At 38.2% G+C, this 25,055-nt stretch overlaps 1 protein-coding gene across 5 annotated transcripts in view; it reads right to left on the bottom strand.

The window, feature by feature from the left end:
- LOC148066454 (neural cell adhesion molecule 1-like) overlaps positions 1–25,055 on the bottom strand; it is a 194,986-nt gene that overhangs the window by 136,910 nt on the left and 33,021 nt on the right. The window lies entirely within an intron of this gene.

Below are 25,055 nucleotides of genomic sequence, written 5' to 3'. Positions count from 1 at the left end.
TAAAAACACCAAAAACCTTTACATTTAAATAACAAATAACACAAAATTGTTGAATAAATGAAGTAACTTACAGTTCAGACGAAAGTGAACTAATCAAACGTAGTGAACATCAAAAAAACATTTAGTTTTAAAATATCATACATTCTTGAACACACCATAGCAATCCCATTGTCATTGAATGCATCATTGATTCTTCAAAGAGTGGCAAAGAAAGCATTCAATGTTATTACCGTAACACGTTACTTCCATCATTGGTTATTTAAGATGAACTAAGTTGTGGCTTCAGATCAAGCTAAATTCATAACTAACTCTGTAGTTTTATGGGATTGATTCGCTGAAAGCGACTCACCGTTGACAACTCAGTGATGCAGCCTCATCACTCATGCAGTCTTGCACTTTATCACACATTAACCAGAGAGAAGTGAACTGTGTACAAACATCATCAATTAAACATGGTGGACAGTACGAACCTCACCATCATGACTTATCCATCCAGAACTGCCTGTCAAGAGAGATGGATCAACTTCATCATAGACACCAGGAGGCACGCTGACGGCACGTGATGAGCATCATCGCTCACTATGATCCGATACCCAACGAGGTTTCAATGTATTTGTTCTCTAATGTGCAGACGAACGAAGGTTTTTACAACGTATAGTTTCAGGTTGATTCTCAACACATACCTTAACTGTCAATTACGGGTGTGAAAAATACTATTTTCAGACACATTTGTTTTTACCGCTTTCAAATCTAATTATTAGTAAAAGTAAGTGTTTGTAAAATAATTCGATTATTTACATGTTTAATAAAATATTCATTGGGTTTTTCCGTTAAACCTCCAGCCGCAGTCATTACTAAAGGATGAACGAAATCCTGCAAGATCCCAAGGACTGACTGAGGACGAGAGGATACTATACTGTTTCTTTTAAAACTTATTTTTGGACTTACTTTGATTTTAGATTATATTTATTCCAAAAAAAGACGTGAACCTTTAATAGATTTGACTAAAATTCAGTGTTGTCTAAAATAGTTTGAAAATGATGCAAGTCTATGGAAATATATTGCATCGTATAATGGGCTGAAAATACATAGTGAGATTAGTATATTACTACTGTCAATCATAACAAGATGTCTACACAAGGTTTTTTTTTTATTTTAATTGCTCCACTCACTCCACAGTAAAAAAAAAAGGCTTGTTGATTGTTTACCCAAAAGTTTTCAGTCAGTGGAAACTTTTAAAGTACAAAAATAATGTGATCAGCTCTCGAGTGTGTTCGACTTCACAACAACACTCATCTCTATTGGAAATATTCACACAAAATCGTCCACAACTATTGTAAGTACTGTTGAGAAGATAGATGACAATCACAAATGTTTTTCTAGCAAATTTTTTGTTTCGAGGCACAATAAAACTGTGAAATTCCACTTGCTTGTGAGTTTGTCTTGGAATTATAAGAATTCATTTGTATGACACAGACCGTTTGTAAAGGTTGCAGATCCACCAATAAGCTTTGACATTTGCAATCATGATGGTTGATAGTTACAAGAGTCCTACTGTCTGTGGGAATCTTTCATCCTCCGGTTTAGACGAACACGTCATCCGTCTGAGGCATAAACACTTCCAGGAGCAGGAAGTGACTCAAGAATAGTGGAGCTTTTAGTCATGTATGACAAATGCTCAACAAACACCCTGAAGACCGAGGGTTAACAGTGCTAAACAGGCAGCATCGCACCGTACACCCGTATTTACAGCTGGAGCGGTGAACAAAAGGAAGGGAAAAAAACAAATGTGGCTGTGGAAAAATTTGTCAGCGACTTCCATGCTCGTGTGGAATCCTGCCTCACCTGTTAAAGCAAGATAAGTTTCTAGAACTAACGAACTGCTAAGGCTCACAATGCTGTAAAGCATGAAAGAAATAATGTGTGCCGAGGAGCAGGAGCTGAAATTGGAAGCACTGGAAGGCAGAGAAAAACCCACAGGAGAGAATTTGAGTATGGCTGACAAAAAAAACAAAAAGTTTTAGTTTCTATGCGGCAAAAGTATTCTCCTGGAGCGGAGCCATTTCTTGGCCCCGGAGTTATCGGGCACCATGGAAGTTCAGGATGTTTTGAACTGGCTGTTATTCAGTTTTCTTTTGCCAAATGTCTCAAGTTCATTCCTGCTAAATGCTCTGCTGAATTTAGCTGCGGTCGTATCCTGGTCAATGCTTCGAGAAGTGACACGAGGAAGAAAAAGCCGGACCATTGCTGTGTTTTGTCACTTCTGAAAATAGAGAGGATTTAGAACGAGTTACGGGAAAAGAAACTAATTGACGTTCTTTTCTTCTGCTGAAAACTACAAAGCTGATGCCTAATGAGATTGGACAAGCACCAGTGGGTGTAGTTTCAGCTTTTAAAACAAACCATTAACAAGCTTTGAAGAAAAAAAACCTCCACTGAAATGGAAGGAAATCAGTTGAAACCATTAAAAGGCAGCATCAATGTCAAAGTAAGGACATACTTAAATTAAGTCTGATTGAAGCATTTTCATAGTTAAGAAGCTTCTTCTGGGATAAATGTTGCATTTATATTGAAGCCACAAAACGTAATGCATTTATTTGTATTAGATAAAACACATATCCAGCAATGAATTCATATCTTAACTCAAATCTGAGCACAAGATTTCACCAAGAGTCACTGACATATGGGAGCTTGATTTCTCCACCACAGCAATAGCTCAAGCCATTGTTTTTGGTTGCAAATGTTTTCTTCAACACTGTTGAATTTGTAACTGCTTAAGATTTAAGTTATATTTGGCGTTCTATAGCCGGTTATACCATTTACATCGCAGTGTAACCCTTGTGTTAGCTCAGGGTCAATGTGACCCAAAAGGCCTGGAAACAAATGTGTTTGGTCTGGGTCAAGGTGAATGAACACCACCACTGCATATGTATTCATGGTAACCAGTTGTTCACCTTGAACCAGAGACAACACAAGGGATACCACATACACGTTTGTTCTCGGGTCACCTTGACCCAGAGACAACACAAGGGGAAACAGGACATTTATTTAAATCGTAAGATGATTTTGAGTATCTTAACAATCTAAGAGCTGTAAAGGGAACTACAAAAAATATTTTGGATCATCACTATAGAAACCACCCAGATTATTTTAGTAACATAGCATTACATTTTTTTTCTTTGAAAGCATCATGGATGTAATGAACAGGAAGTGTTTAAAAAAAACTTATACCACTCTAAGCCTAAATTATTCTTTCCGATGATCTCCAAGAATGAAAGTCAAATTCAAAATTCAATGAGATTCTGGAAGAAACTTTATTTAAACCTAGTCAGAGTCGATCATTTTGAAACAAGGAGACGACGGATCCATGAACCAAAAACACAATGCCGATGAGTTCGGGAGGCATACCAAAGCATCTCTGCCAAAAATATTTTCACTTGCATGCGTACATTTGTCATCAGCTATTTTATCACATTTTTCATCATAAGGCCAGATGCGGCCATTCATCTCAGTGACACTAATCTATGTTGGTCTTGATCAATCATACACAACAGTGCAGACTCACTGCCGAGCTGAACAATTTTGGAGGATTCTTCATTGACATCATTTGCAACAGATGCCTGGAAAGATGCACAACATCTCATACAGAGAAAAAGAAACGTCCCAATTAAGCAGTTTGACAAAGTAGCTTGATTAAAATGTAGAAAATTATGTCTTAAACAAGCGCATGAATCAGACCAGAGAACATGCTGGGAGGGAAATAATGCTCAGCTTGATTCGCTTAATATCCTTTCATTGTTGTTAATGAACCAAAGGTCAAAGGTGAGAAGACAATTGGATCCATTGTAATGCAGCTGAAATGACCAATTCTATTGTAGCACTTTCCCAGAGACGTTGGGTGCCCTTTAGCTCCACAGGTTTCCAGGCTGACCTCCACACAACCCCTCGTCCTCCAGACTCAGAGCGGTTTTACATGGGTGCCTCTTAATTCAATGCCTGGCAGACAAAAGTGAGATTCAGATCATGGGGAGCGGGGTGCTACTGCTCTGTCAGGAAAATTTGTCAGGACAACAAGGTTAAGTGTTATCGCCATGGGAACCCTGTTAACTACAAGGATGTCTGGATCCGTTTTTTGTTCCTCCAGGCAATTAAGTCGGGCCATTCTTGAGAGAGAACATCTCTTAAATGTCTTTCCAGCAGGAAACCATCTGAAGTTGACACGTAGAAAAATTCCCTTTTGCTGTGACCATCTTATACACTCCATCCCAATCTGACAGTTTAATATAAAGTACAGTGTGAGCCACTGATTTTGGCGATGAATAATTCACTAGACTTACTCCCCGGAGTATGAAAGCCAAAAAATATTAAAGTTCTACCGTTCCGAACCAGCCGTCCACTTTATGACTCACCACAGATTTTTATCAGAAGATGAGAACAAATCTTTTACATTCAAATCCTGTGGGTCCAGAGAGACAAATTGATTTGTCTGAAAATAAACTTTCTTTGAAAAGGAAAGCATTTACTCTTGTGAAGAATGTGGTCAATAATGCACGCTCCTTGCATCGCCAAGATGTACTTTTAATCCACAAAAAACAACTGCAAATATAGCTCACGAATCAACCTCATCCACAAGATACGCCAAAGTAGCCTTTTTTTACAAAGAGTTGTTTCATATGTATGCAAAATAGAGTAATATACTTAATACAAAACAAAAACTTCATAGCATAGTAACACTTTAGAATGGGGAACATAAGCTACTCATTTACATGGGTATTGAGAGTAAGTACCATGAGAGAAATAATTCACTTTTAATAATACTTTCTCTTTTAGAGGAAAAAAGCTCAACTATAAAAGTATTAATAGCATCCTAATTATTAAAAAATAACTATTTATAATTGTTACCGGATAAGGAGTAAAAAGAGAGTTTGTTTTTTACCAAAGTTATTATGTAATTACTTCTTTATTTCCAGTTAATAATTGGTAACTAAGGTGTTGTTCAGCGTGAACTCCTTAATATCATACCAGTAAGAGTAGAAATTAACAAGGTTCAAGTTAGAACTTTATTATGGTTAGTTTATAGTTAATATGTGATCCCCATTCTTAAGTGTTCCTGAAATTTCAAATTAATCTGTAAAGTTTAGAAACTAAAACTAAGGTGCTTTATGTGTGGTTTCTAGTGAGCTCAAAAACATGAATCAACTCAACCAAGCCACTAAAATAATTCACTTTTTGATCCATAAATATATATTTTTAGCTTTTAGTATACAAATATTTTAATCGCAGTAGTTGGTTCGAAGTGCCTCTTCATGCATGTGCAGGTCGATCGGGTCTGTGTTGGGGCAGACCTACTGCACAAGTGCTTATGACAACAAAATACCTGCAAACCCTTAGTTTTCGAGGAGTTAAGGTAGTTTTAGGGATTTGAAATTAATCTTAATATTAGTGCAGTAGAAGTGGTTTGTTTTGATGATCACACCCTCTCAGCAGAACCTTTCAAACCTCTGACTTAGTTGGAACATTACATTCATTTAAATATAATACATCGGAGATTACTACTTAATAACTATTACTAAAAAATTTAAAAATAACAATTTGACCAATTGATTTGAAAGAATGACATGTTTTGATGACATGAACAGAAATCTATATCCAAATGAAAATTTAAGTTATCTTTCATACTTGACAAAGACTAAGAAAAAATAATAACTATTTAAAAAACAGTCCTAATTGTCATGAAAGGTTTGCTGTGAAGAGGGGAGAAAAATATTTTATAGTGGGGTTTTATTTCATATCAATTGTTTTAACAGGAATTCAAATCGGGTGTGAACAAATGAAATAAAATACAGATTGTTGAAATGAAGCTTCAACGTCTGCTTTGACTCCCTTTGTGTTGGTATCAAGAAGGGAAGCCACATCTCCGAGCAACAGTCAGGCATGAACGCTGTCTGCACATGACTGGCTAAATGACAGTTCAGTGTAAACCACATGGAAATCTGAGGCCAGCATGTGTGGATGAAGCCCCTCTGCCTCCCCCCCGCTCACGTTTGAGTGCACTGGTTCACTGGAGCAGACATATATTTCATTTCCATTGTGACATCTGTTAAACTCTTAAGACAGAATTCTCACGAGGAATCTCATCCAGTACGAGGCCTGCTCATATAAAAATCAGTGCGTGTCAGAGTCTGGTGAACAAATGACATTTTCCACCATCCTTGACAAGCATGGAGGTTTTTTTTTTCCTTCTTTCGTTTTTTTTAATAATCTCAGACTGAAGCTTATGAACAGGGCTTGATCGCGTCTTTTTTGCTGCTGCCGAAAAAACAGTGGATTCATGATGAGCAGACTAGTCACGGGTGTGTTTACATCAAAGCTGGGGGCCCATAATCTTTTTCATCAAGGAAAACTGGTACCGAATGTGGTCACAGCTGGTTTTGATATGAGGGAGAAGCCCAGGCCACAAAACAGGAGCCAAGCGAAGTTATTTTTACACAATACTCCACTGCTCTGTGGTATATTCATCACTCTAAATTTATTTTCTTCCATTTTTATCACAGTTCAAGGAACTCGCCACAAAATGAATCAACCCCGACATGAAAACAACATGTTTGTACTACTCCAATTAAACAGAGTAATTCTTTCTTTTTTTTTTTAGAAAAGCAATTATTCTCAAATCCAAATCCAAATTTTTTTCCCCTTTTTAATATATTGTCGAACATATTAAGTGCATTTTTTCCATCAACACAAGTGGGTGGTGTTCCAGGTGTGTGGGACAGGCTGGAGGGAATACGTCTCCCTGTTGACCCGGGAACACCTTGGTACTCCCCCATAAGAGCTGCTTATCTTTACCTCTTGAAATAAGTGCTGGTTGTCAACTCGGCTTTTGAAAATACATTTTAAATTGAAGGTTCCGCGAGATAATTATGGAGCTGCATCACATCAGCCCCGTTTTATGGATTTCACATTCAAATTGACGACATCGTATCACACCATAGGTTGGAAAACAAATTCAAGGCATTTTTTTTCATTCATTTGACTAATATAGAAATCATCGTTAGTCTCAACTGTCTGAATTATGTCTGAAGGGATTATCAAGAAATAAAATGAAAATAAAAAAAGACACGGCTCCAGACTAAATTAAAGGTTAACTAGTGTGAAAACTTTCCTGACTCACTTGCATCTTTCAAATGTAAGTCTTCCTCTCCAAGATGCAGTAGGTAAAGTTCTCCTACTTCTGAAATCTCGGCAAACGAGAGGTTACGAGTCCATTATGATATAATAAAGGCCTCACTCATTCTCCATGTTTATACAACGAGTTCCTCCGTGATTGATGAAGCTAGGTGACAAACCTTGATGTCTCGACTATCATAGCAAAGCGGGTGTGATGATGGTCAGTGGGCGGGGCTTAAGCACATTTTCTAAAGTATATATTTAAATGAAAAGAGAGTTTTGTACAAACAGACACATACTGATGAGTACAATAGAGGTCCAAGATCTATTTAAGACGCACTTAAATCAACACATCCATTTAACTTTAAGTAATACATTCAATGATACATTTTCAAGTTTAATAGTAAAATATTGTCCTGATAAAAACATTAATCATTAATGTAAATGGTCAGAGAAGTTCTCAGAACACAGTACTTTTTATGAAGATATAAGTGTATTATTATTATTACAACGTTTTTAAAGAAGATTGGGTCGCATGGTTTCGTAATTGATTTAATGAGATGGTTGAAATGAGCTAAATTGGCTTCATACAAGCTCTTTGCTCAATTTCACTAACATCAAAATGACTTTCATTTATCCACTTTCACTCGTTCCACTCATGTTCTAGCTTGAAGGAGTGAAATCCAGTTTTTCCTAAAACCCAGTTTTGTTTATTGCAATCTATGGAGTTGATCAAATCTAGTCGGAGAAAACAAATATTAATTAAAACCATTTTTAAGCAGCTGGAAAGCTGCGATATAGAATTACACACATGCATATTTAAGGAGGATTATTGGAATGGATTCCAGTGAGTCATTTAATACCTTATCAAATGTTCCATTTCGAAGCATGATGACATTATTCATTGAAACAGAAAAACAACTGCAGCAAGAAAAAAAAGAGATGTAACCTTGTTGGAAGAAAAACTATTTACATCCACATCGAGGCTCTACCCTTTGCTTAATTTGGTTTGGGACCGTCCTTGACCTGTTCCAGACTCTTGTTCTCTTCCCTGAAGCCACAAATAAGGATAGTCTTAAATCTATTGGGAGGGATTCAATGCCCCATCAACACCATGTGTATCAGGTTGTATGCTCCTCCAGGGGCCCATGTGGGAGATATATTAGAGGGGTGTCTTTGACCATAAAGCAGCCTCTTAAAAGGGAGTGTGGTTGATGCAGCTGGCCATCTTTGTTGCTAACAGGCTAATGCAACCTTATATGGAGCTTGGTTTTTCCACAAACAACCTCACAGATGTATAGGCGGCTCCACAGACAAGACGACAGAGAAGTCAATGTAAAACGAATTCATTGAATTCATCACAGTCTCACCCCATCAATCCTGAAATCTAGAAGCCTCAGACGCTTCCAAATGGATATGTAGGGCTGTGGCTCTTATGGACTTCTAACGTTGTTACTTGAGTGGTTAAGTTGGCCTTTACCTCGGTTGTGTTACAGGCAAATGAGTGTGGCAGCTGGCAGCATATGGGATGACTCCCCGCCAACTGTCAAGACAATACCACACAGGCTCGGAGGGAAAAAGTCAATAACTGGACACTAGGAGACGAGGAAAATGGTGGACTGAAGCAAAAGTAACTTTCAGTGTTTCTAACAGACTTTATGACCTCCTGAAGCAGAATTAAACATATTTTAGTTCACCCAAAATTCAAACTTCACTCATTTTCTACTCACCCTCATGTCGACCTGTTTGAAATATTTTCGAGTTGTAGGCAAAAATGTATGTTCATTTTAATTAATAGGACTGGAGCTCATTTGTCTTCATCTTAATCTTCGTCCTCATTTTGACTATGTTTTGAAGTTGAATACTTCATAAAGTTCTCCCCCATCTGAAATCCCGGGGAACGAGAGGTTACTAAAGTGGAGTCCATTATGACGTAATAATGGCTTTACTCATCCTTCATCCACCTTTTTTATACAACGAGTCTCCTCTCGTTAGAGACTTCTGGGATTGATGACGCACGGTGAGAAATAATCTATGCTTAACCAATCATAGAAGAGTGGGCGTGGTTATGTTAATGCACTGGGATCTTCCAATAAAACATCTTAAAATGTAGACTTTTCCCCCATTACTATTTTCAATCTCGAGGGTTCAATACAAGATGGACATTACATATGATAACCAAGGAGGTATTTGGATTATTCTAAGTGTTTTTTGGACAAAAATGAAGACCGAGATCCAGTCGCTACATTAAAATGAATTTATATTTGTACCAATAACTCTAAAAAGGAAGGGATTACTCTTAAAATAATTTTAGTCAACATGAGGGTGAGTAGTGAAAGTAGAAAATGAGAGTGAACTATCACTTTAACGTTCCTCTCACACGTCAAATATGTAACCTTATTCGGCGACATGTGGTTCTGGGCTCATTGGATGCGGGCGGGAGTGTGGTTTGATGAGTGAGGAGCGAGACCAGCTTGTGTGAACAACAACAACAACGCAGCATATAAAAGAGAATAGTAAAACCCTGGACAGGCTACTAACTAAGCAAAACCAAAAAAACAGCAACACCCAGCAGCAACCATGGAACAACATGTTCCGTGTTGACAGCGGGAAATAATGAGACAGGAACAAAGGTGCACATCTATTTTTAAAGAGCCGGGCAGAATGTACTCAGCGTATTGCATATTTAAAGGTGCTTTTGACACTATATGGCGAGTGGTTGATGATCAATAAGCCTGCAGACCTCACTGTAAAGCATTGTGATTTAGTGCTTAAGCTCGATTATTTAGGGTTCTTATACGCATTTAGTCGGCACCATCTTTTTGATCCCATTAGTTACGGACTATGAGCTCCTTTCATTTTCTTCCTCAAATGGTAGGAGATCATGTAAACAACAGCAAAGAGCCCACAGACGATAAATCCGCGCAAAAACCCACTAAATAATGCGTTGAGGAAACATTCAGACGATAGTGTGCGGCTAGTTACTGTGTCCACAACTGTACAAAAGTGCTCAAACAAACTTCAACGTCTTCCCCTTATTAGTGATTCAAGCATCTCCCTGATTCGATTTATTAGGGAAGCGTTCCCAAAGCTAGGAGAGAATAATTACCTGTATCACAAATCTAAATTTAGCCATGAAAAATGAGTGCTGTCAGCTCATTCTGTATTAACTGTCCTTTCAGCTGCAGAATCATTTTCAGCCTGAAGCCAGCGTGCGTCAAGAATAAGCAAAGCTTGCTCGCTTTGTTCTTAGAAAGTGGAACGAAATGCTTCCAACACTCATCTGATATAACAAGAGAAGCCAAAACTGCTTTTTTAAATCGTTTTTGAAGAGTTATTACAGATGAATCAGTCAGACTTGTGTGTGTAACTTAACATTTTAATTAAATATAAGCAGCTTTTGATGAAGATACATTATTGTATATTCAATTAGGCACTTTATGTATGTTATATATTAACACAACCCACAATATGGCATCCACCAGGTCCGATCAGAGATCAGCCATTTCTTTTCACTAAAGCTGTAGTAAGTAAGTAAGAAAGTAATGGTTATTTTTAAAGCATCTTTCTAGACGAGCGTCACAAAGCGCTTAAACAATGCAATACACGGTGAAAATATATACTTTTAAAGGTCAAGACACATAATACAAACACAGGATTTCATTAAATTTGGAAAAGATTGCACGAATAAAAATGTCTTAAGATGTTTCTTAAAGAAGTCAGTAGATCCATCAAACGCAGAGAGAGAGGAAGATCGTTCCAAAGCTTAGAAGCAACAGCTTGGAACGATTTATTTTTCTTACTTTTTTTCTTTACTTAAAATGAAAGTTCACCCAAAATTCACTCATTTTCTACCATCCTCAACTAAGGGTTGGGAGTAATCTGTTCCTTTTTAGAGTTATAGACAAAAATGTATGTTCATTGGAATGTAGCGACTGAAGTTTCCTTTAAATGATTACTGACTTGAAAATACCTCCATGGTGCTCGACTGCAATGTCTATCTTGAAGCCTTGACAAGAGAAATTGTTCCGGAAAAGCTTAAACAAGTCTATATTTTCAGTTGTGCAGTCTACTGTCCACACTGCGAGCGTTTGCGATCCAAACATGGAGTACTTCCTGTCTGTGCAGGAACTGGCCATTAAGCTTTCACTGAAAACAAGTTCAAGATGTAGACTTATTTAAGTTTTTCTAGAACAATTTTCTCTTGTCTAGGCTTTAATACAAGATGGACATTACAGACAAGCATCCTGGAGGTATTTGGGTGTTTTTAAGTGTCTTTTTGGACTAAGATGAAGACATAGACCCCTGAACTCCAGTCGCTACATTAAAATGAACAGACATTTTTGTCTATAACTCTAAAAAGGAACGGATTACTCTGAAAATAATCCCAACCTTTATTCCACATGAGGGTGAGTATAAAAACATTTATTAGTTTGATATATATTAAACTACATAGAGCTGTAAGTTTAGCCTAAGACTGCATCAATATAAGAAGCTCCATCTGCTTGGAGAAGTGCGCGTGGAATCCCACAGGAAAACACATTTATGTCAACATCCAGACAGTCATTTGCTACAGATCAACAGCAAGAACTGACTCAACAGTAAAGATGATGCTGCTCTTAGATAGAATATCTGAAAACCGCGGGAGTGAGAATTCATCAAAGTATGTCAGTTTATAATGATCAGAGACAGTTGGTGTGAGCGAAGACTTAGGCAGGGCCGCTTTAATGAACTGTCAACAGTTGTTTGGATCTGTTTTCACTTTTCTTTGGCTCAACCACTTTAAAGCAAAAGACAGATCCTCACTAATGTCATGACATTCTCGCTGTCAGATCCCAGCAGCACCTCATCGGGTCAAATGCAGAAACCCACTGATGTCAAATACCCCGTGTTTAAAACGGCGACTCTTCACAGGCCATTTAACTTTTATCCAGAGCCACTTACTAAAGTGAACCGTCATAGAACAAGAATAACAAGAATCAAACCAGCTTGCTAACCTCAAATAGCTAAACAATAGAAAGAGATCATTTTCATTGGTAAGTATCATTAAAGACATAATCATTTGGGTTAACATTCACTCAGGATGTGACATCTTTTTGACTAAGATAAATGTTCTTCATTGTGACATTCGTAAGATGAGTTATTCATGGGGGAAACACCAACCAGTCATCTTGTTTTTGACCTGAGACTTTGAGTTCAGGGTCATTTTTTGAAGTTGAACTCTACATTCCTGCCTCATCCGTTTCTAAATGAAAGAAATGCTTGTTGTTGGCAATAAGATTCATTGACAAAATCGCATTAACTGTAACTTAAATGTGTTACTTTTATTGCTGCGATGTCTATCAACCTCAAGAGCTTGTCTTACAAACTAAGTCAGAATAATATGTCGTATATTACTTATAACGCTTTTAATTTCAGCGTCACCAATTCTTTAATCAAGTAATTCAATGTTAAATTACCTTCAAAGCATCCACTGAAAAGGCTCTTAAATCACCAACAGTCACTTTCAATAACATTCCACTGTTTTGTAAAATTGTGATCTTTGTCCGCACAAAATTACCCTTGAAGTGTCATTCCAGCTGGAATGAACTTTTCCACCTTCACCCACGGGCAACTCAGCGGGAGTTCAGGAGCAGTCAGTTTCAAACTTGAGCTACACTGGGGATTTGCTGTCACTGCTGGAATTCTGCACTTTCTTCTATCTGTCAGGAGCAATCATTTGAAACTTTTCTATCTCACGACGTTGAAAGATTCTTCTTGGTTTGAATCTTTTTTTATTTATGCTCACTTAAGTCAACTTTTTTTTATGTCTTGCATTGATCGTCTGTCACAAAATAAAAGTAAGTGTTCACACGTTGGAGACAGACTTTTAAGTGTTTGTGTGTATATTTTAAAGTACAAATCATGCTCATTCTGATCACTGTATTGCATTTATTTTATAGTGTTTAGTTTCAAGTCTTGTCAAAAGACTACACTTGCACTCAAAAGTCAAAAGGAAAAAACAGTCTTGTGACTCAAAGTGAATGAAAAAAGTAACTATTGTTTTCCAAATACATTGTTTTTTTCTTCAATTACACTAATATATTTTATTGAAAAGATTCAAGTCTCAGCAGTAGCAAAAGAATGCCACCTTCTATTACTATATTTAACCTCATCTTTCCATCAATACTTTATTCTTGAACTTCCCTACAATAAAAGAAAATGAATTTGTTCAGGGAGACATTTTAGCAACAGTAGTAAAATGAGGAAAACGACTCCACAGCAGGCACAAAAAGCACCTGCTCATTCATAAATGCATCATTAGTTTCCTATAGTCTCTACATAAAGAGAAGGTGTATCGCTTTATATCTTTGAATCTCTTCCTCCTGACATTCCATTAAAACCGTTTAAACCACTCATTAGCCGCCATCTGTCCAAATGGTCCTCTGACCAGAGATGGACATTACCATCAAGATATCCGAAATTCATTTCTACAAGTTGGTGCGGGAAGAAGTTTTAAAAGCTAACATTTTCATTCTACGTTCCTGCTTGTTTCTATAAGCAATATATAGATAATATTCTTTAAGCATATAGTCCCAGAATATGTGCAGGAATGTACAGGGAAATAAATATGCCTGTTAAATTATGTATTTTTATCCTCAACATTGTCAAACAGACGGCCAATATTAAAGGTAAAATTACATACAACTCTAGCGAGGATACGATCTGGAAAGAGTGGAGCTGGTTTATTACAAAACAAATCTGTCCAACCGTCCATTACACCAACAAATCATGACCGTTCATGGCACTGGTATCATTGGCTGGAGCAGAGGTTGAAAGGGACACAGACCTTCCCCTAATGGCTTTGAATCCATAAACACATAAACAAGCGTTGCAGCATGGGATACATTTACAGGGACAGGTGGTGAAAGGCTGGTTAAGTGGCAGGGAAAGCTTGTAAAAGCGGCAAGAGTGAGGTCTTTAATCAAGTTTGGGTGGGGCTCTCAGCAGAAATCTTATTAGATGCAGACGCAGAGCTTTCAGTGATGAATGTGGGTGAGAGCTCCAACTTCCGAGCCCACGTTCGCCATCCGCTCCGGTCTTTATCCCGTCGCCATGTGACGTGAAAGTATGAGATTCGGATGAGCGGCTTGCAAACACATTGATTTTCCAACCGTTTGCACCATATGGTAGCGAGCATAGCCAGTCCCATGGCACCAACTCATAATCAACCAGACAAACGGATTGGCTCATTTTCCTCCTACTGATGGAGGCGCTCAGCTGTTACTGTGTTTTTCTGGTGAGGCGAAAGTCGAAATTCTACATCCTGTTTAAGCTTAAAGTTTTCAGAAAATGTAATATAAAGAAAAAGAGTTTTTTCTAAATACGTTTCAGTGCATGCTGCAATTGAATATTCATACTTTTCACAAAAGTTGTCATCTACCTTCCATACTTGTATCCAGTGGTCAACAAACAATAGACTGAATGAACTTGGTCGGTAATAAAAAACAATTAAATGTTTAAAACTGTAAACACAAAAAGAGTTGAAAAAGGACTGTATTTTCTCCAACGTAACGTTTACTAGTACTTCTTGGGTGGGAAAGTTCACTTTATATATGATCTTCTTGGATAGAAAACTTACCAGAAACTGTTTCTTTTAACTGAGAAAAATCTCTAAACTTAGGAGAATGATGTCACAACAAGTTTAGACTATTGTTACAGTTTATTTTCGTGCTAAACAAGAAGGAGCTGTCTCGCTTGCATTTAATACAAAACTCTGCAACAAGAATTCTGACCTGCTCTAGTAGAAGAACTTACATTTCCCTGATCCTTAAAATACTTCACTGGCGGCCAGTTTCTTTCAGGATCAATTTTAAAATTCTGGTTCTTACTTTAGAGCTATTCATGGTCAGGCTCCTTACATCAGTGATCTGATCCAGCCTTACACCCCAGCTCGGGCTCTGAGGTCTGTGGATCAGCATTTACTGATGGTTCCTCGCACACGCTTCTGGGACTCCTGTGTTTGTCTTATGTGTCTTAGCCTTTTATAGTAAATAGTATTAACTGTGTTTTATTTTTCATTGTTAAAGCGCTTTGTGACCCTGGTCTAGAAAAGCACTTTAGAAATAACCATTACTTACTTACTTACTTACCTACTTCAAAGTTTCGTTGAATTTATGTTTGTCCAAAATATAAACTAGTTCATGGACATTTAATGAACTAGTTTAGTCACAACAACAAGACAGTTGCCTCGGTCATATGATACATATTCGATAAAATAAGCCTGCAAACCAGCAGAAATGAGTCAAAGAAATGTACTTGAAGAGCTTATTTTCTAAGGGGAAAAGGACAGCTTAGAAGCCAGAAGAGGAGTCTTCTTATCTGCCTCACCTTGAAGGCTGGTCCGTAAAGAAGAAATCAATCAATCTGTAGCGCAGAAAAGGTTGCTTCACTCCCTTCTATACAATAGCAGGAGCTGTCAACGCTAGATAAGTAGCCATGAATGAGTGCAAATGTTCATCTCCTATGACGTTATATGTTGATAAAAATAGGCAAGACCCTTACCCACTTTAAAATGTGTATGTTTATTACTAGAAAAGTGTTTTAATTTGTGTATCTTTAAATAATGTGCTGCCCCTGCAGTAGTGCAGAAAAATCCATTATTAATTAAATAATAAGCTGACAAGATGAGCTTAATCTATTCTTAATATTAATATCAACCCCGAAACCCCCCGTCGCCTCAAGTTCTTCACATCGATATCAGGAGTATCTTTGAAGAGCAGCACTTGTGGAGCAGAATTCTGTCAGTCAGCCCCCCTGGCAGCTGTTTTCCATTAGCCCGACATTAGCCTCCGTGCAATTACAGTCTACACCCACGCTTGGAGAAAACTGATGTGATGTATTCTGAGCGGCTGAAACTCACACTGACAGCAATCCTCTCTTCAATGGACACCAAACCCACTGCGAAATACGATGATCAGACCTGAAAAAAGTCTCCAGCAAAAATGATATGAGCTGTGTTTTTAAGGATCGACGAGGGATCAAAGTTCATTTCATGATCATCTTTTGAAGTCTTCCTTCATCTTCTCAAGGACACGTGGAGAAAAAAGCCATTATCAGGACAGCTTTACCCAAGATGCTACTGTTCGGGCGCAGGCACTGCCTGTAGTCATTGTTGGAGACCAACAAAAATATATCCACTATTTAAATAAAGGTTACAGGCTAACACAATTATTTAAATGATAGTTTACAGAAAAATAATGATTTTCATTTCTTCAAAATGTTTATTCTATCCCATTTTCAGTCCTTGAGAGAAATAATATAATATTTATTCTGACTTGGTTTAAGATTCTAAGTTTCCCACAACATCGCAATATTGTATTATTCATTTCCTAATATGCTGTATATTAATTCGGATCATAAAACATTTACATAAAGTCTGGTTATGTTGCTGAAATGTTTTCGACCCAAGATCCTCATCATGTCCGTCACACGGGTGACCCGCCCACTCTCGTAAGAAAACAACTTCTGGTCGGGTGACCATAAAGATCTCCATGTTAGTAATCGTGGTCATGTAGGGTCTCATTTAGATGCCAGTGCTTCTTTTGAAGAGGCAGATATATGTGCATGTCGCCGTTTGAATTTCGGCTGAGGATGGGGAGGTTCAGAAGTGGCACAGGACACCCGGTGCGAAGAGACCGGCCCAGCAGATGGGGAAAGGCTGAAGCCATGTGTTGTGGGTAACCAACACAATCCTTCACAGCTGTCTCAGAGGGAGAGGGCGGGCAATACCAGCTAAAGTGGAGGCATCAGAGTTATGGCTGCTTGTGTGAAGAGAGAAGGAAACATATGCATCGCTCACTTTGTGCAGAAAGCACTTTAACGTTGTAGTTCGCCAATAATTCAAACTTCACTTATTTTTCTACTCACCCTCGCCTAAGGGTTATAGGCAAAAATGTATGTTCAATTTAATGTAGCGACGAGTTAAGGATTCGTGGTCTTCATCTTCCTCCAAAAAATACTCACTAAAAACATCAAAATACTTCCCTACTGCTCCTAGGGAATCATTAATAATTCTGTGTATTTAAAAATGTTTTGTAGTGGAGGCTTTCAGTGTCTCAGTTCCTGCCTGACATCTTTCCTCATTGAAACACATTGCACGTGTCAGTGCGCAAGATTTAGGCTGATGGCCAAGCATTGTCGATTTAAAACAAGGTTAAATATAGACTTGTTCGTCATTTTGGACAAAGATGAAGCTGGCCTTGCAGCTAGCCTACCAAAACACAAGCTCAAAATATTGAATAGTTTGCATTTTTTATTACAGAACAATTTCTCTTGTTGAGGCTTTAATAAAAAATGGACGCTACAGACAAGCAGTACGAAGCTATTTGGATGTTTTTAAGTGAGTCCAGTCGTCATTAAAATAGACATGTATTTTTGTCTATTACTCCAAAAAGGAACAGATTACTCCGGAAATAATCCCAACCCTTAGTCGACATGAAGGTGAGTTAATTTTGGGTGAACTAAACTATCACTTTAAGAAGGTATCTAATGCTCTTACTTTGACTAAAGATGGGAAATGGACTCCAGAACCCAAGCAGCTGTCTATATACTGAAAAAATTAAACCATGATTTATTATCATATTTTCATTGTTTTTATCATTGGTAAGAGCTCTGTATACATTTGTAATATTATACAATCTTTATTCATCTCAGTGGATAAAAGGAAGCTTCAAATATCACAATGTTAATTCAGTACATGGTGAGCTTTCCTCAACATGTTTTATTTCCTGGTTTTAAGTTGCCTCCTTTCCGAGATGATCCGTCTGAGAGCGCAGTCCCAGAGCCTGCAGCAGCATGCTGATGTGCTGTGCAGGTGAGCCTAAAAGGAAGCTGTCAATACTGAGCAAGGATGACAGCACAGACTGGCGCAAGGGGGCTGTGATCATTATTCAATTATGGTAGCGTTTGTTGGCTTGTTCATGTACAGAACATCACTCAAGCTGAGGGTCAGAACTCAGGAGATGCATCTTATCAGGTACATAAATTCGGGCCGTACTGTAGCATTAAGTTAGAACACATCACTTCTATACTCCACTAACTTTGTGTAAGGATACTTAATCGATTTACACGGTCATTTGCGGCTTATTTGAATTTCCTCTTGGTAGGATCAATAGTCCCTCTCAACTAATCTAATTTGAAGACACAAAGAAACACTGATGCTTTTATTTCACCAGATTTGTGCTGCAGATGTTCACAGTGCTGCTGTTTCTTACTTCTCTCAGAATGTATACCAGTCAAAATGTCTTCTTTGAATTTCAGCTTCTCACAATACTAACTACCGTTCTACAAGTTTAAACAGAATGGGGTGGATTTACCGAAAGAGTAAGATTAAGAATATGAAGAAATGTTTGCATTTGTATGGAGAAAAACACCCTATCCCACAAGCTAGCGAATCTTTTTCAATCAAAATGCAATTAAGCCTTTGCCAGGAGGGGAAACAGAAAGTTTATAAGTTCCACTCAGCTGTCGGATTTATCAAGCTGTTGCTTGTAGCATTTTTGTCTTTATTAAGCACCTTCCAAGTTTTATTAACAAACATTATGTTTATCAGTAAAACACTGAACTGTCAACATCACACAAGCATCAGAGAGTCATGACTTCTCAATTTAACATCTGAAACTGAAGTTATGTGGTTGTCTGTGTCCAACATGTCTTTTAACAGGTTCAAAAGTTATGATTTCATCTAAATTAATGATCACTAAATGATATTTCGAAAGGAAAGGTGGATAGATTTGGCGATCTGGATTCACAAGTTTCTGACAGAATTATTGCTGGTGTACTGAAGTAAGTAGTCGACCACTGGATCAGTGGTAGAGGACCACTAGACAGTGGTAGTGGACCACTATTCCGGAGTTAGAGGAGCACTAGTCCTGTGGTAGTGGGCTACTACTCTAGTGGAAGTGGACCACCAGTCCATTAGTAGTGGACCACTAGTCCTAGTGGAAGTGGACCACTACTCCATTGGTAGTGGACAACTATTCCGGAGTTAGTGGACCACTTGTCTGGTGGTAGTGGACCACGAGTCCTGTGGTACTGGGCCACTTGTCTAGTGGAAGTGGACCAATAGTCCTGTGGTAGTGGGCTTCTTGTCCAGTGGTTCGGTAGTATGAAACATCTCTGATTAGTATTGAAAAGGGCTGCAACAATTAGCCGTCATTGCTGACAAAAATCGATCATGAAAATAGTCTGCCATTATTTAAGTGTCTAGTATAGTGAGGCCTCTCACTCTCTGCCAAGAGTTGTCCATGCGCAAAAACGTCTCTGCCCAGCAGGAGTCTATACAAATATTGCGGCACCACATACAAGCAGCTACTTAATCTTATATTTCCAAGGTTTGGGAGCATTTCCTCTTTGACAAAATACTAGTTATTTTCAGCCCTAGTCTCTAACCATTTGCCTCTGGTACAGTCGAGCCTAACTAGGAACTATCGAGCTTGGAACTATTACATCGAGCGTCATGACAAACTGAGCATTTTCGCATCACATTTGTACATCTCTTATGCAGATTGCTTCCCGGGGTGAACTGTTATTTCGCAGATGAACTTCCATAAGAGTATAAAGGCGGCAATCCACACAGCTCATTATTTCTTCCCAGCACTTGCTTTAGAGTCTTGGAAAAAAAAAAAAAAAAAAATCTGTCAAAAATTTCAGACGCACCACTGTGCTGTGAGATCTTGCAATCTATTAATTATTTTTTAACATATCGTTAAAGAGAGAACTCTCCATAGAAATCCATCTAACTGCATTACATTGCAGGCAGACGTTCGAAGGAACATGCTAACTGAGAAAATGTAAATTTTCCGGTAAAGCTTGAAGTAAAAAGAAGCAGGAAAGTCTTTTTAATTCATAGATGTTCTCTATCAGGCAGAAAAAATTGAGGAAGACAAAGCTGGATATAGGGGAGTGCAGCTCAGAAAAAGATAAGTTCTGAGCTGGTCCTTAAATAGAAATCCATCATGCATCACCTTGCCAAGCAGAAGGTTGACACCTGATACTCCCTGTGGAGGGGTCCATGGATCCCGGGACAGTGGTTTCGGCTGGCTGTTAGGGGGCCATCTTTTTTTAAGGAGGAAAAAAAAAAGTGCACAGTGGCTACCAGCCGGCAGCAGACGGGAGCGTTTAAGGAGGGACCACTGTGGCGAGGGATTTGGACAGTATCCAGAGACTTTCACTGAGCAGTTTAATCACATCCAGATTTGGAGGTTTAAGATGAAAACAAAAGTGGAACGGCTTGTAAAATTTATGAGGTCCTTAGAAGGTGAAACGGCAAGTGTGTAGGCAGCTTTGAATAAGTATACTTCTGTGTGTATCCTGTAAATGTTATTATGCGCAACATTATCTTGAGAAAGTCATTACTGTCTCGTCCGGTCTTCCACACACGTCGTCATGTTCTTATTCCATTTGAGCATGACATTTTCATTTCAGCGTTATTTACTCTGGAGCCGAGATGCGATTACCCACACTGCATCATGATATTGATTTCAGATGTTCTAATTCATGCTGACATTAGACTTGGATTGACAGACTTTGATGAGTTTCATGCAAATGCTTTGGCTTCAAAGAAAATATCCCGTTCTCTGTGATTTTTTTTTTTTTTTACGGACTGAGACCTTTTGTTTATCAATAATATAAGCTTTACAAAGAGTCCGGTTTTTATGAGAACCTTCACAAAAGTTGAATTTATTTTTTAATATCCACTGCATTTGTTTTCCTCTTGTCAGATATGGGTCGCGGTGGGCAGCAAAGACCCTGAGGGGAATTCCAAAAAGTTCCCATGACAACTCACAGACATTCTCCAGCATGTCCTGAGTTTGCCCCCAGAACTTCCTGCCAGTTGGATGAGACACGCAAGACACCCCGGCTTTTTACTGGACACATCAAATAGTATATTTCTATAAAAAAAACATTGGGTTCTTCTCTGAGTCTCTCCTGGATGCCTGGGTTCCTCACTAACAACATGGATGTGGATCAACTGCCTTTATGAAATGAAAACCTTCTTTAGAAGGTCATGCTGGATGAAAGCATGCTCTGTAGCTGATATAGGTTTTAAAAAGAGAAGGATTAAAACAGGTCTTATTAAGGTCCCATATTAAATAAAGCTTCTTATATAATATTGGGTAAAAATAGAGTTATAGGAACAAAAATGTATGTCCATTTTAACGTAGCGACTGGAGCTCAGGTTCATCTTGGTCCAAAAAGAAACACTTAAAAACATCCATATACCGTCTGTGATGTTTATCTTGTTCATCAGCCTCGTAAGTTCCAAACAAATAATCAAGTCTATATTTTAAGATTTTTTTGTAGCAGAAAACAATAAAATGCTCCACAAACAGGAAATTCTCTTCCAGGCTTCAATACAAGATGGAGATTACAGATCTATTTGGATGTTTTTTCTTTTCTGACAAAGATGACGACAACTGAGCTCCAGTCCTGCCTATAACTCTAAAATGTAACCGATTACATAAAATGTAGAAAATAATCACAACCCTTAGTCGACATGAGGATGAATCGAAAATGAGTTGATTTGGGTGAACAATCCCTTCAAGTGGGATTTGTAACACAACAGTACAGCATTCAGACTGAAAAAAACTTCACTCACCTGTTGAAGACAGTCATCGCAGCACAGAAAAGAGAGAAAAAAGAAAAAAGAACAAATTGTGAATGACATATTTAGTGACACATCTTCACAAAAATGTCCTAGAATGCAAGAATGCTCTACACATTTCTGTCCGACAAGTCCGTACTCTTGAACTCCATCTGCACAAGGAGGATCGTGGCCTGGCATAAATGATAAGCACACAGCGGCGAGGGAAGGAAGGTGAAAAACCATTGTGCAAATTATGAAGGTACGCCTTTGAAAACCTACTCTGAAGCGACTCATGATAGCGCTGCCATGTTTTCCCAACTGTTAAATCCCTGTGGTTTGTCCTAGTATTGTTTGCTTGTTTAAATTAAGTCAGCTTAAAGGATTATCACCGTCTCAGGTTATATCGCCGCCTTTTTATGAGTGAGATAGTTGTGTAATCACAGCAATGAAGGGCATTAAAAACACATTTTCTTCAACACGCCGACTTGGTTAGAAGGTCAGTCCTCCACATCTGCCTGAACGAATGAGAAATAAATGGTTCGTACACTATTTGTACAATAGCACAAATGCTTCTCCGTCCGATGTTTATTATTCAAATTGCAAACATACAGCTATTAAAAGGTAAACTATCCCTTCCAAATGATGTTTGATGATTTCCTGTAATTAAAGGGGATTCAATTATTTTCCAGAAAACAATCATTTAGTTTTTTGTCAAGTGTGTCCAAGTATGCAGTTCCTTCTAATCTTTCAGTCCAGATCCCCCTAAATTAGCCTTCCCCGAACGCACTTTAACACGGGGCGACTTTTTTTTTTGTCAAAATTAAAGAGGAATTAGATAGAAGCGGTGCCAAGGTCAAATTATCAATCTAGCCAGAGAAAAGCAGTGCCTCTCCTTCCACATTCCTTAAGTGCTAATCATCTCAGGAAGAGCTCGATGTAGGGGGAGTCAGGCAAAGGACAAAAAGGGGAGGCAGAGATACTTTGAAAGGATAAAAAGCAACATCAAATACCAGGAAAGGTCAGTGATAAGTAACTTTAATACACAGTTGAAACAGTCGCCCCGGGGTTGCCCCTATTTTTTCAAGTTTGCTTTGTGGAATAAGTGAAACTCAATAATAATATCTTCGGTGAGTCGAGACTGCGATCATTTTGTGTGGCCCCTCGGATGGTTTGGTTTAAAGTAGATTCATGTTCATGTTGATATGGTGACATATAAAGATGCCAGTGTTAAGCTACGCTAACATAAGAGATTGAGGACGTTAATATGGTTCCAATAACAGTAAAACTGAGGTTAAAGGAAACAAATTGGATACTCCTGGTTTGGGACAGTTTGTTCAAATTGAAATTAGTTGGGCCCGCAACCAGGAAAGCTAAAAGATTTTGGCCCCATGTGTGATAGAGTTTAACACCGTTTTATCAGCCAAAATATGATTTATATTGGCAATGAAACCCCATTTTCCAAAAGGAAAATACCTTTCTATGGTTTTTCACTTTCAGAAATAGGGAACTTGCTCATTAGGGGTCCGATCTTATGTTCATAGATTCAAAGATTAAATCACATGTGTGTCTTGTTCCCAGAGAAATTTCACTGCAGTATAATCATCACCTCTTGATCTTGAGGAAAAATGTATTTGCCTTGACTCACATCCAGTGAATGTTTACTCTTCTCGCCTGTGCATGTAAACAATCTGTTTCCTGAGAGTGTGGAGTTAAGTGTAGGACACAGCAATAAAACTCGTCCTGAAAAATGTCTCAATTAAAATCAGCTCAGGATCAAATTCATATTCATGTTGGTTTAAAAGTCACATTACATTCTAGGGCACTCTCGGGCGACGTTGTTACCGGCATCTACTGCTGCAGAGAGATAAAAGAGAAAAAAAAAAGATTTCCTTATTTGACCCCAACAACGCTTCCAACAACACTAACACCCTCTGGCTTTTTGCCAGGGAGTCACAACCATGTCTGTTTCTTTACGACTCTGGCTGTGAGGGGGTGTCCAAGCTCACCATTCAGAACCAGCGCGAGAAGATGTGCCAGTGGCATGGCACGCAGGCACAGATAACAGGCTTAGGCACTGGGAAGTCTTAAGAACAAACTTTTGCTCTGCTCTGCCAGCAAAGCCACTGGCTCTCTACAGAATGGTGCCAAAGAGATCACCAGAAAATAGACTTTACCTCCATTTCAGTCGTAATAGGAGAGAAATCACCTCATGTTACAGCGACGACTAGAAAAAAAATTACTAAAAAGACACCTTGATCCTTCTCCCTGAATACAAGTACAATTTTCTATACATTATGAAGGCTCCTATTAAAGCAACTTCTCTGCTCAGAGCCTCTTCTGAATGAAAAAAAGTAGTCAATCCATCGCTTGTGAAGAGTCCACACATCTTTGCGAGGACAGACACAGATCCGTCGTTACATCATTAGTTTCCCTCAGCTCAGTTCTTTCTCCTCCAGAAAAGAGTGATACACCGACCTGATCACTGAGGCAAGTCCCGATCCGCCGATCAACATTCATCTTAAAACAAATGGCTCCATTGCAGAGGAATTTAAATGAAATGCATCATTGTCTCACAGGATTCTTTATTCTGCAGGGCAGCGACTTATTGCTTAATAAATCTAACTTTAAGGGTTCCAGTTCAAGAAACTGTTTATAACCTAAAAGTTGTAAATGTGACAAACGATGGTTTAACCTTAACCAAAACTAGATTACAAACAACGCAAGTGGATATAAAGACAATTACATCATGCCGCTCAACAGGCTCATATTTACGAAGCGACAAAAAGATTATGAATGTCAACAGTCTGGAAAATGCAGATGGGAGGGAATCTGTTGAAAGCAAATAGATGTCTGTGCTTCCAAGAGCAGAAGAAAGCTTGTCTTGTAATTAAGAATACAGTTGTATTACCCAATGAGAGACTTAGTAAGCCTTTAGTATGAATACTTATTTTTTAAGTATTTAAGTAAGCACAGTCGTACAGTGCCTTTTTTAACTCTTAATTTACACCCTAAAAGAAATTATTATGCATGACAACTGAGAAAACTTATGTTTGATCACCTTGAGTTTTTGGGTTTTGGCAAGTACTTACACATCAACAGATCTTTTTGTTTCAAAATGATTGATCGAAAAACATAAACGCTAATGGGGTTGGGACAATAAGTTGTATTGTGCAGAAATCAGGTTGATATAATACAATTTTATGGATAAAAACAATCAGCTAAATAAAGAGAAAAGAGAGGTAATCATTACTTTACAAAA

Source organism: Callionymus lyra, chromosome 14 (genome assembly GCF_982586985.1).
Source record: "Callionymus lyra chromosome 14, fCalLyr1.hap1.1, whole genome shotgun sequence".
NCBI classification, from domain to species: domain Eukaryota; kingdom Metazoa; phylum Chordata; class Actinopteri; order Syngnathiformes; family Callionymidae; genus Callionymus; species Callionymus lyra.
The sequence above is the reverse complement of the archived record's forward strand: the minus strand, read 5'-3'. Positions and strand labels throughout refer to the sequence as shown.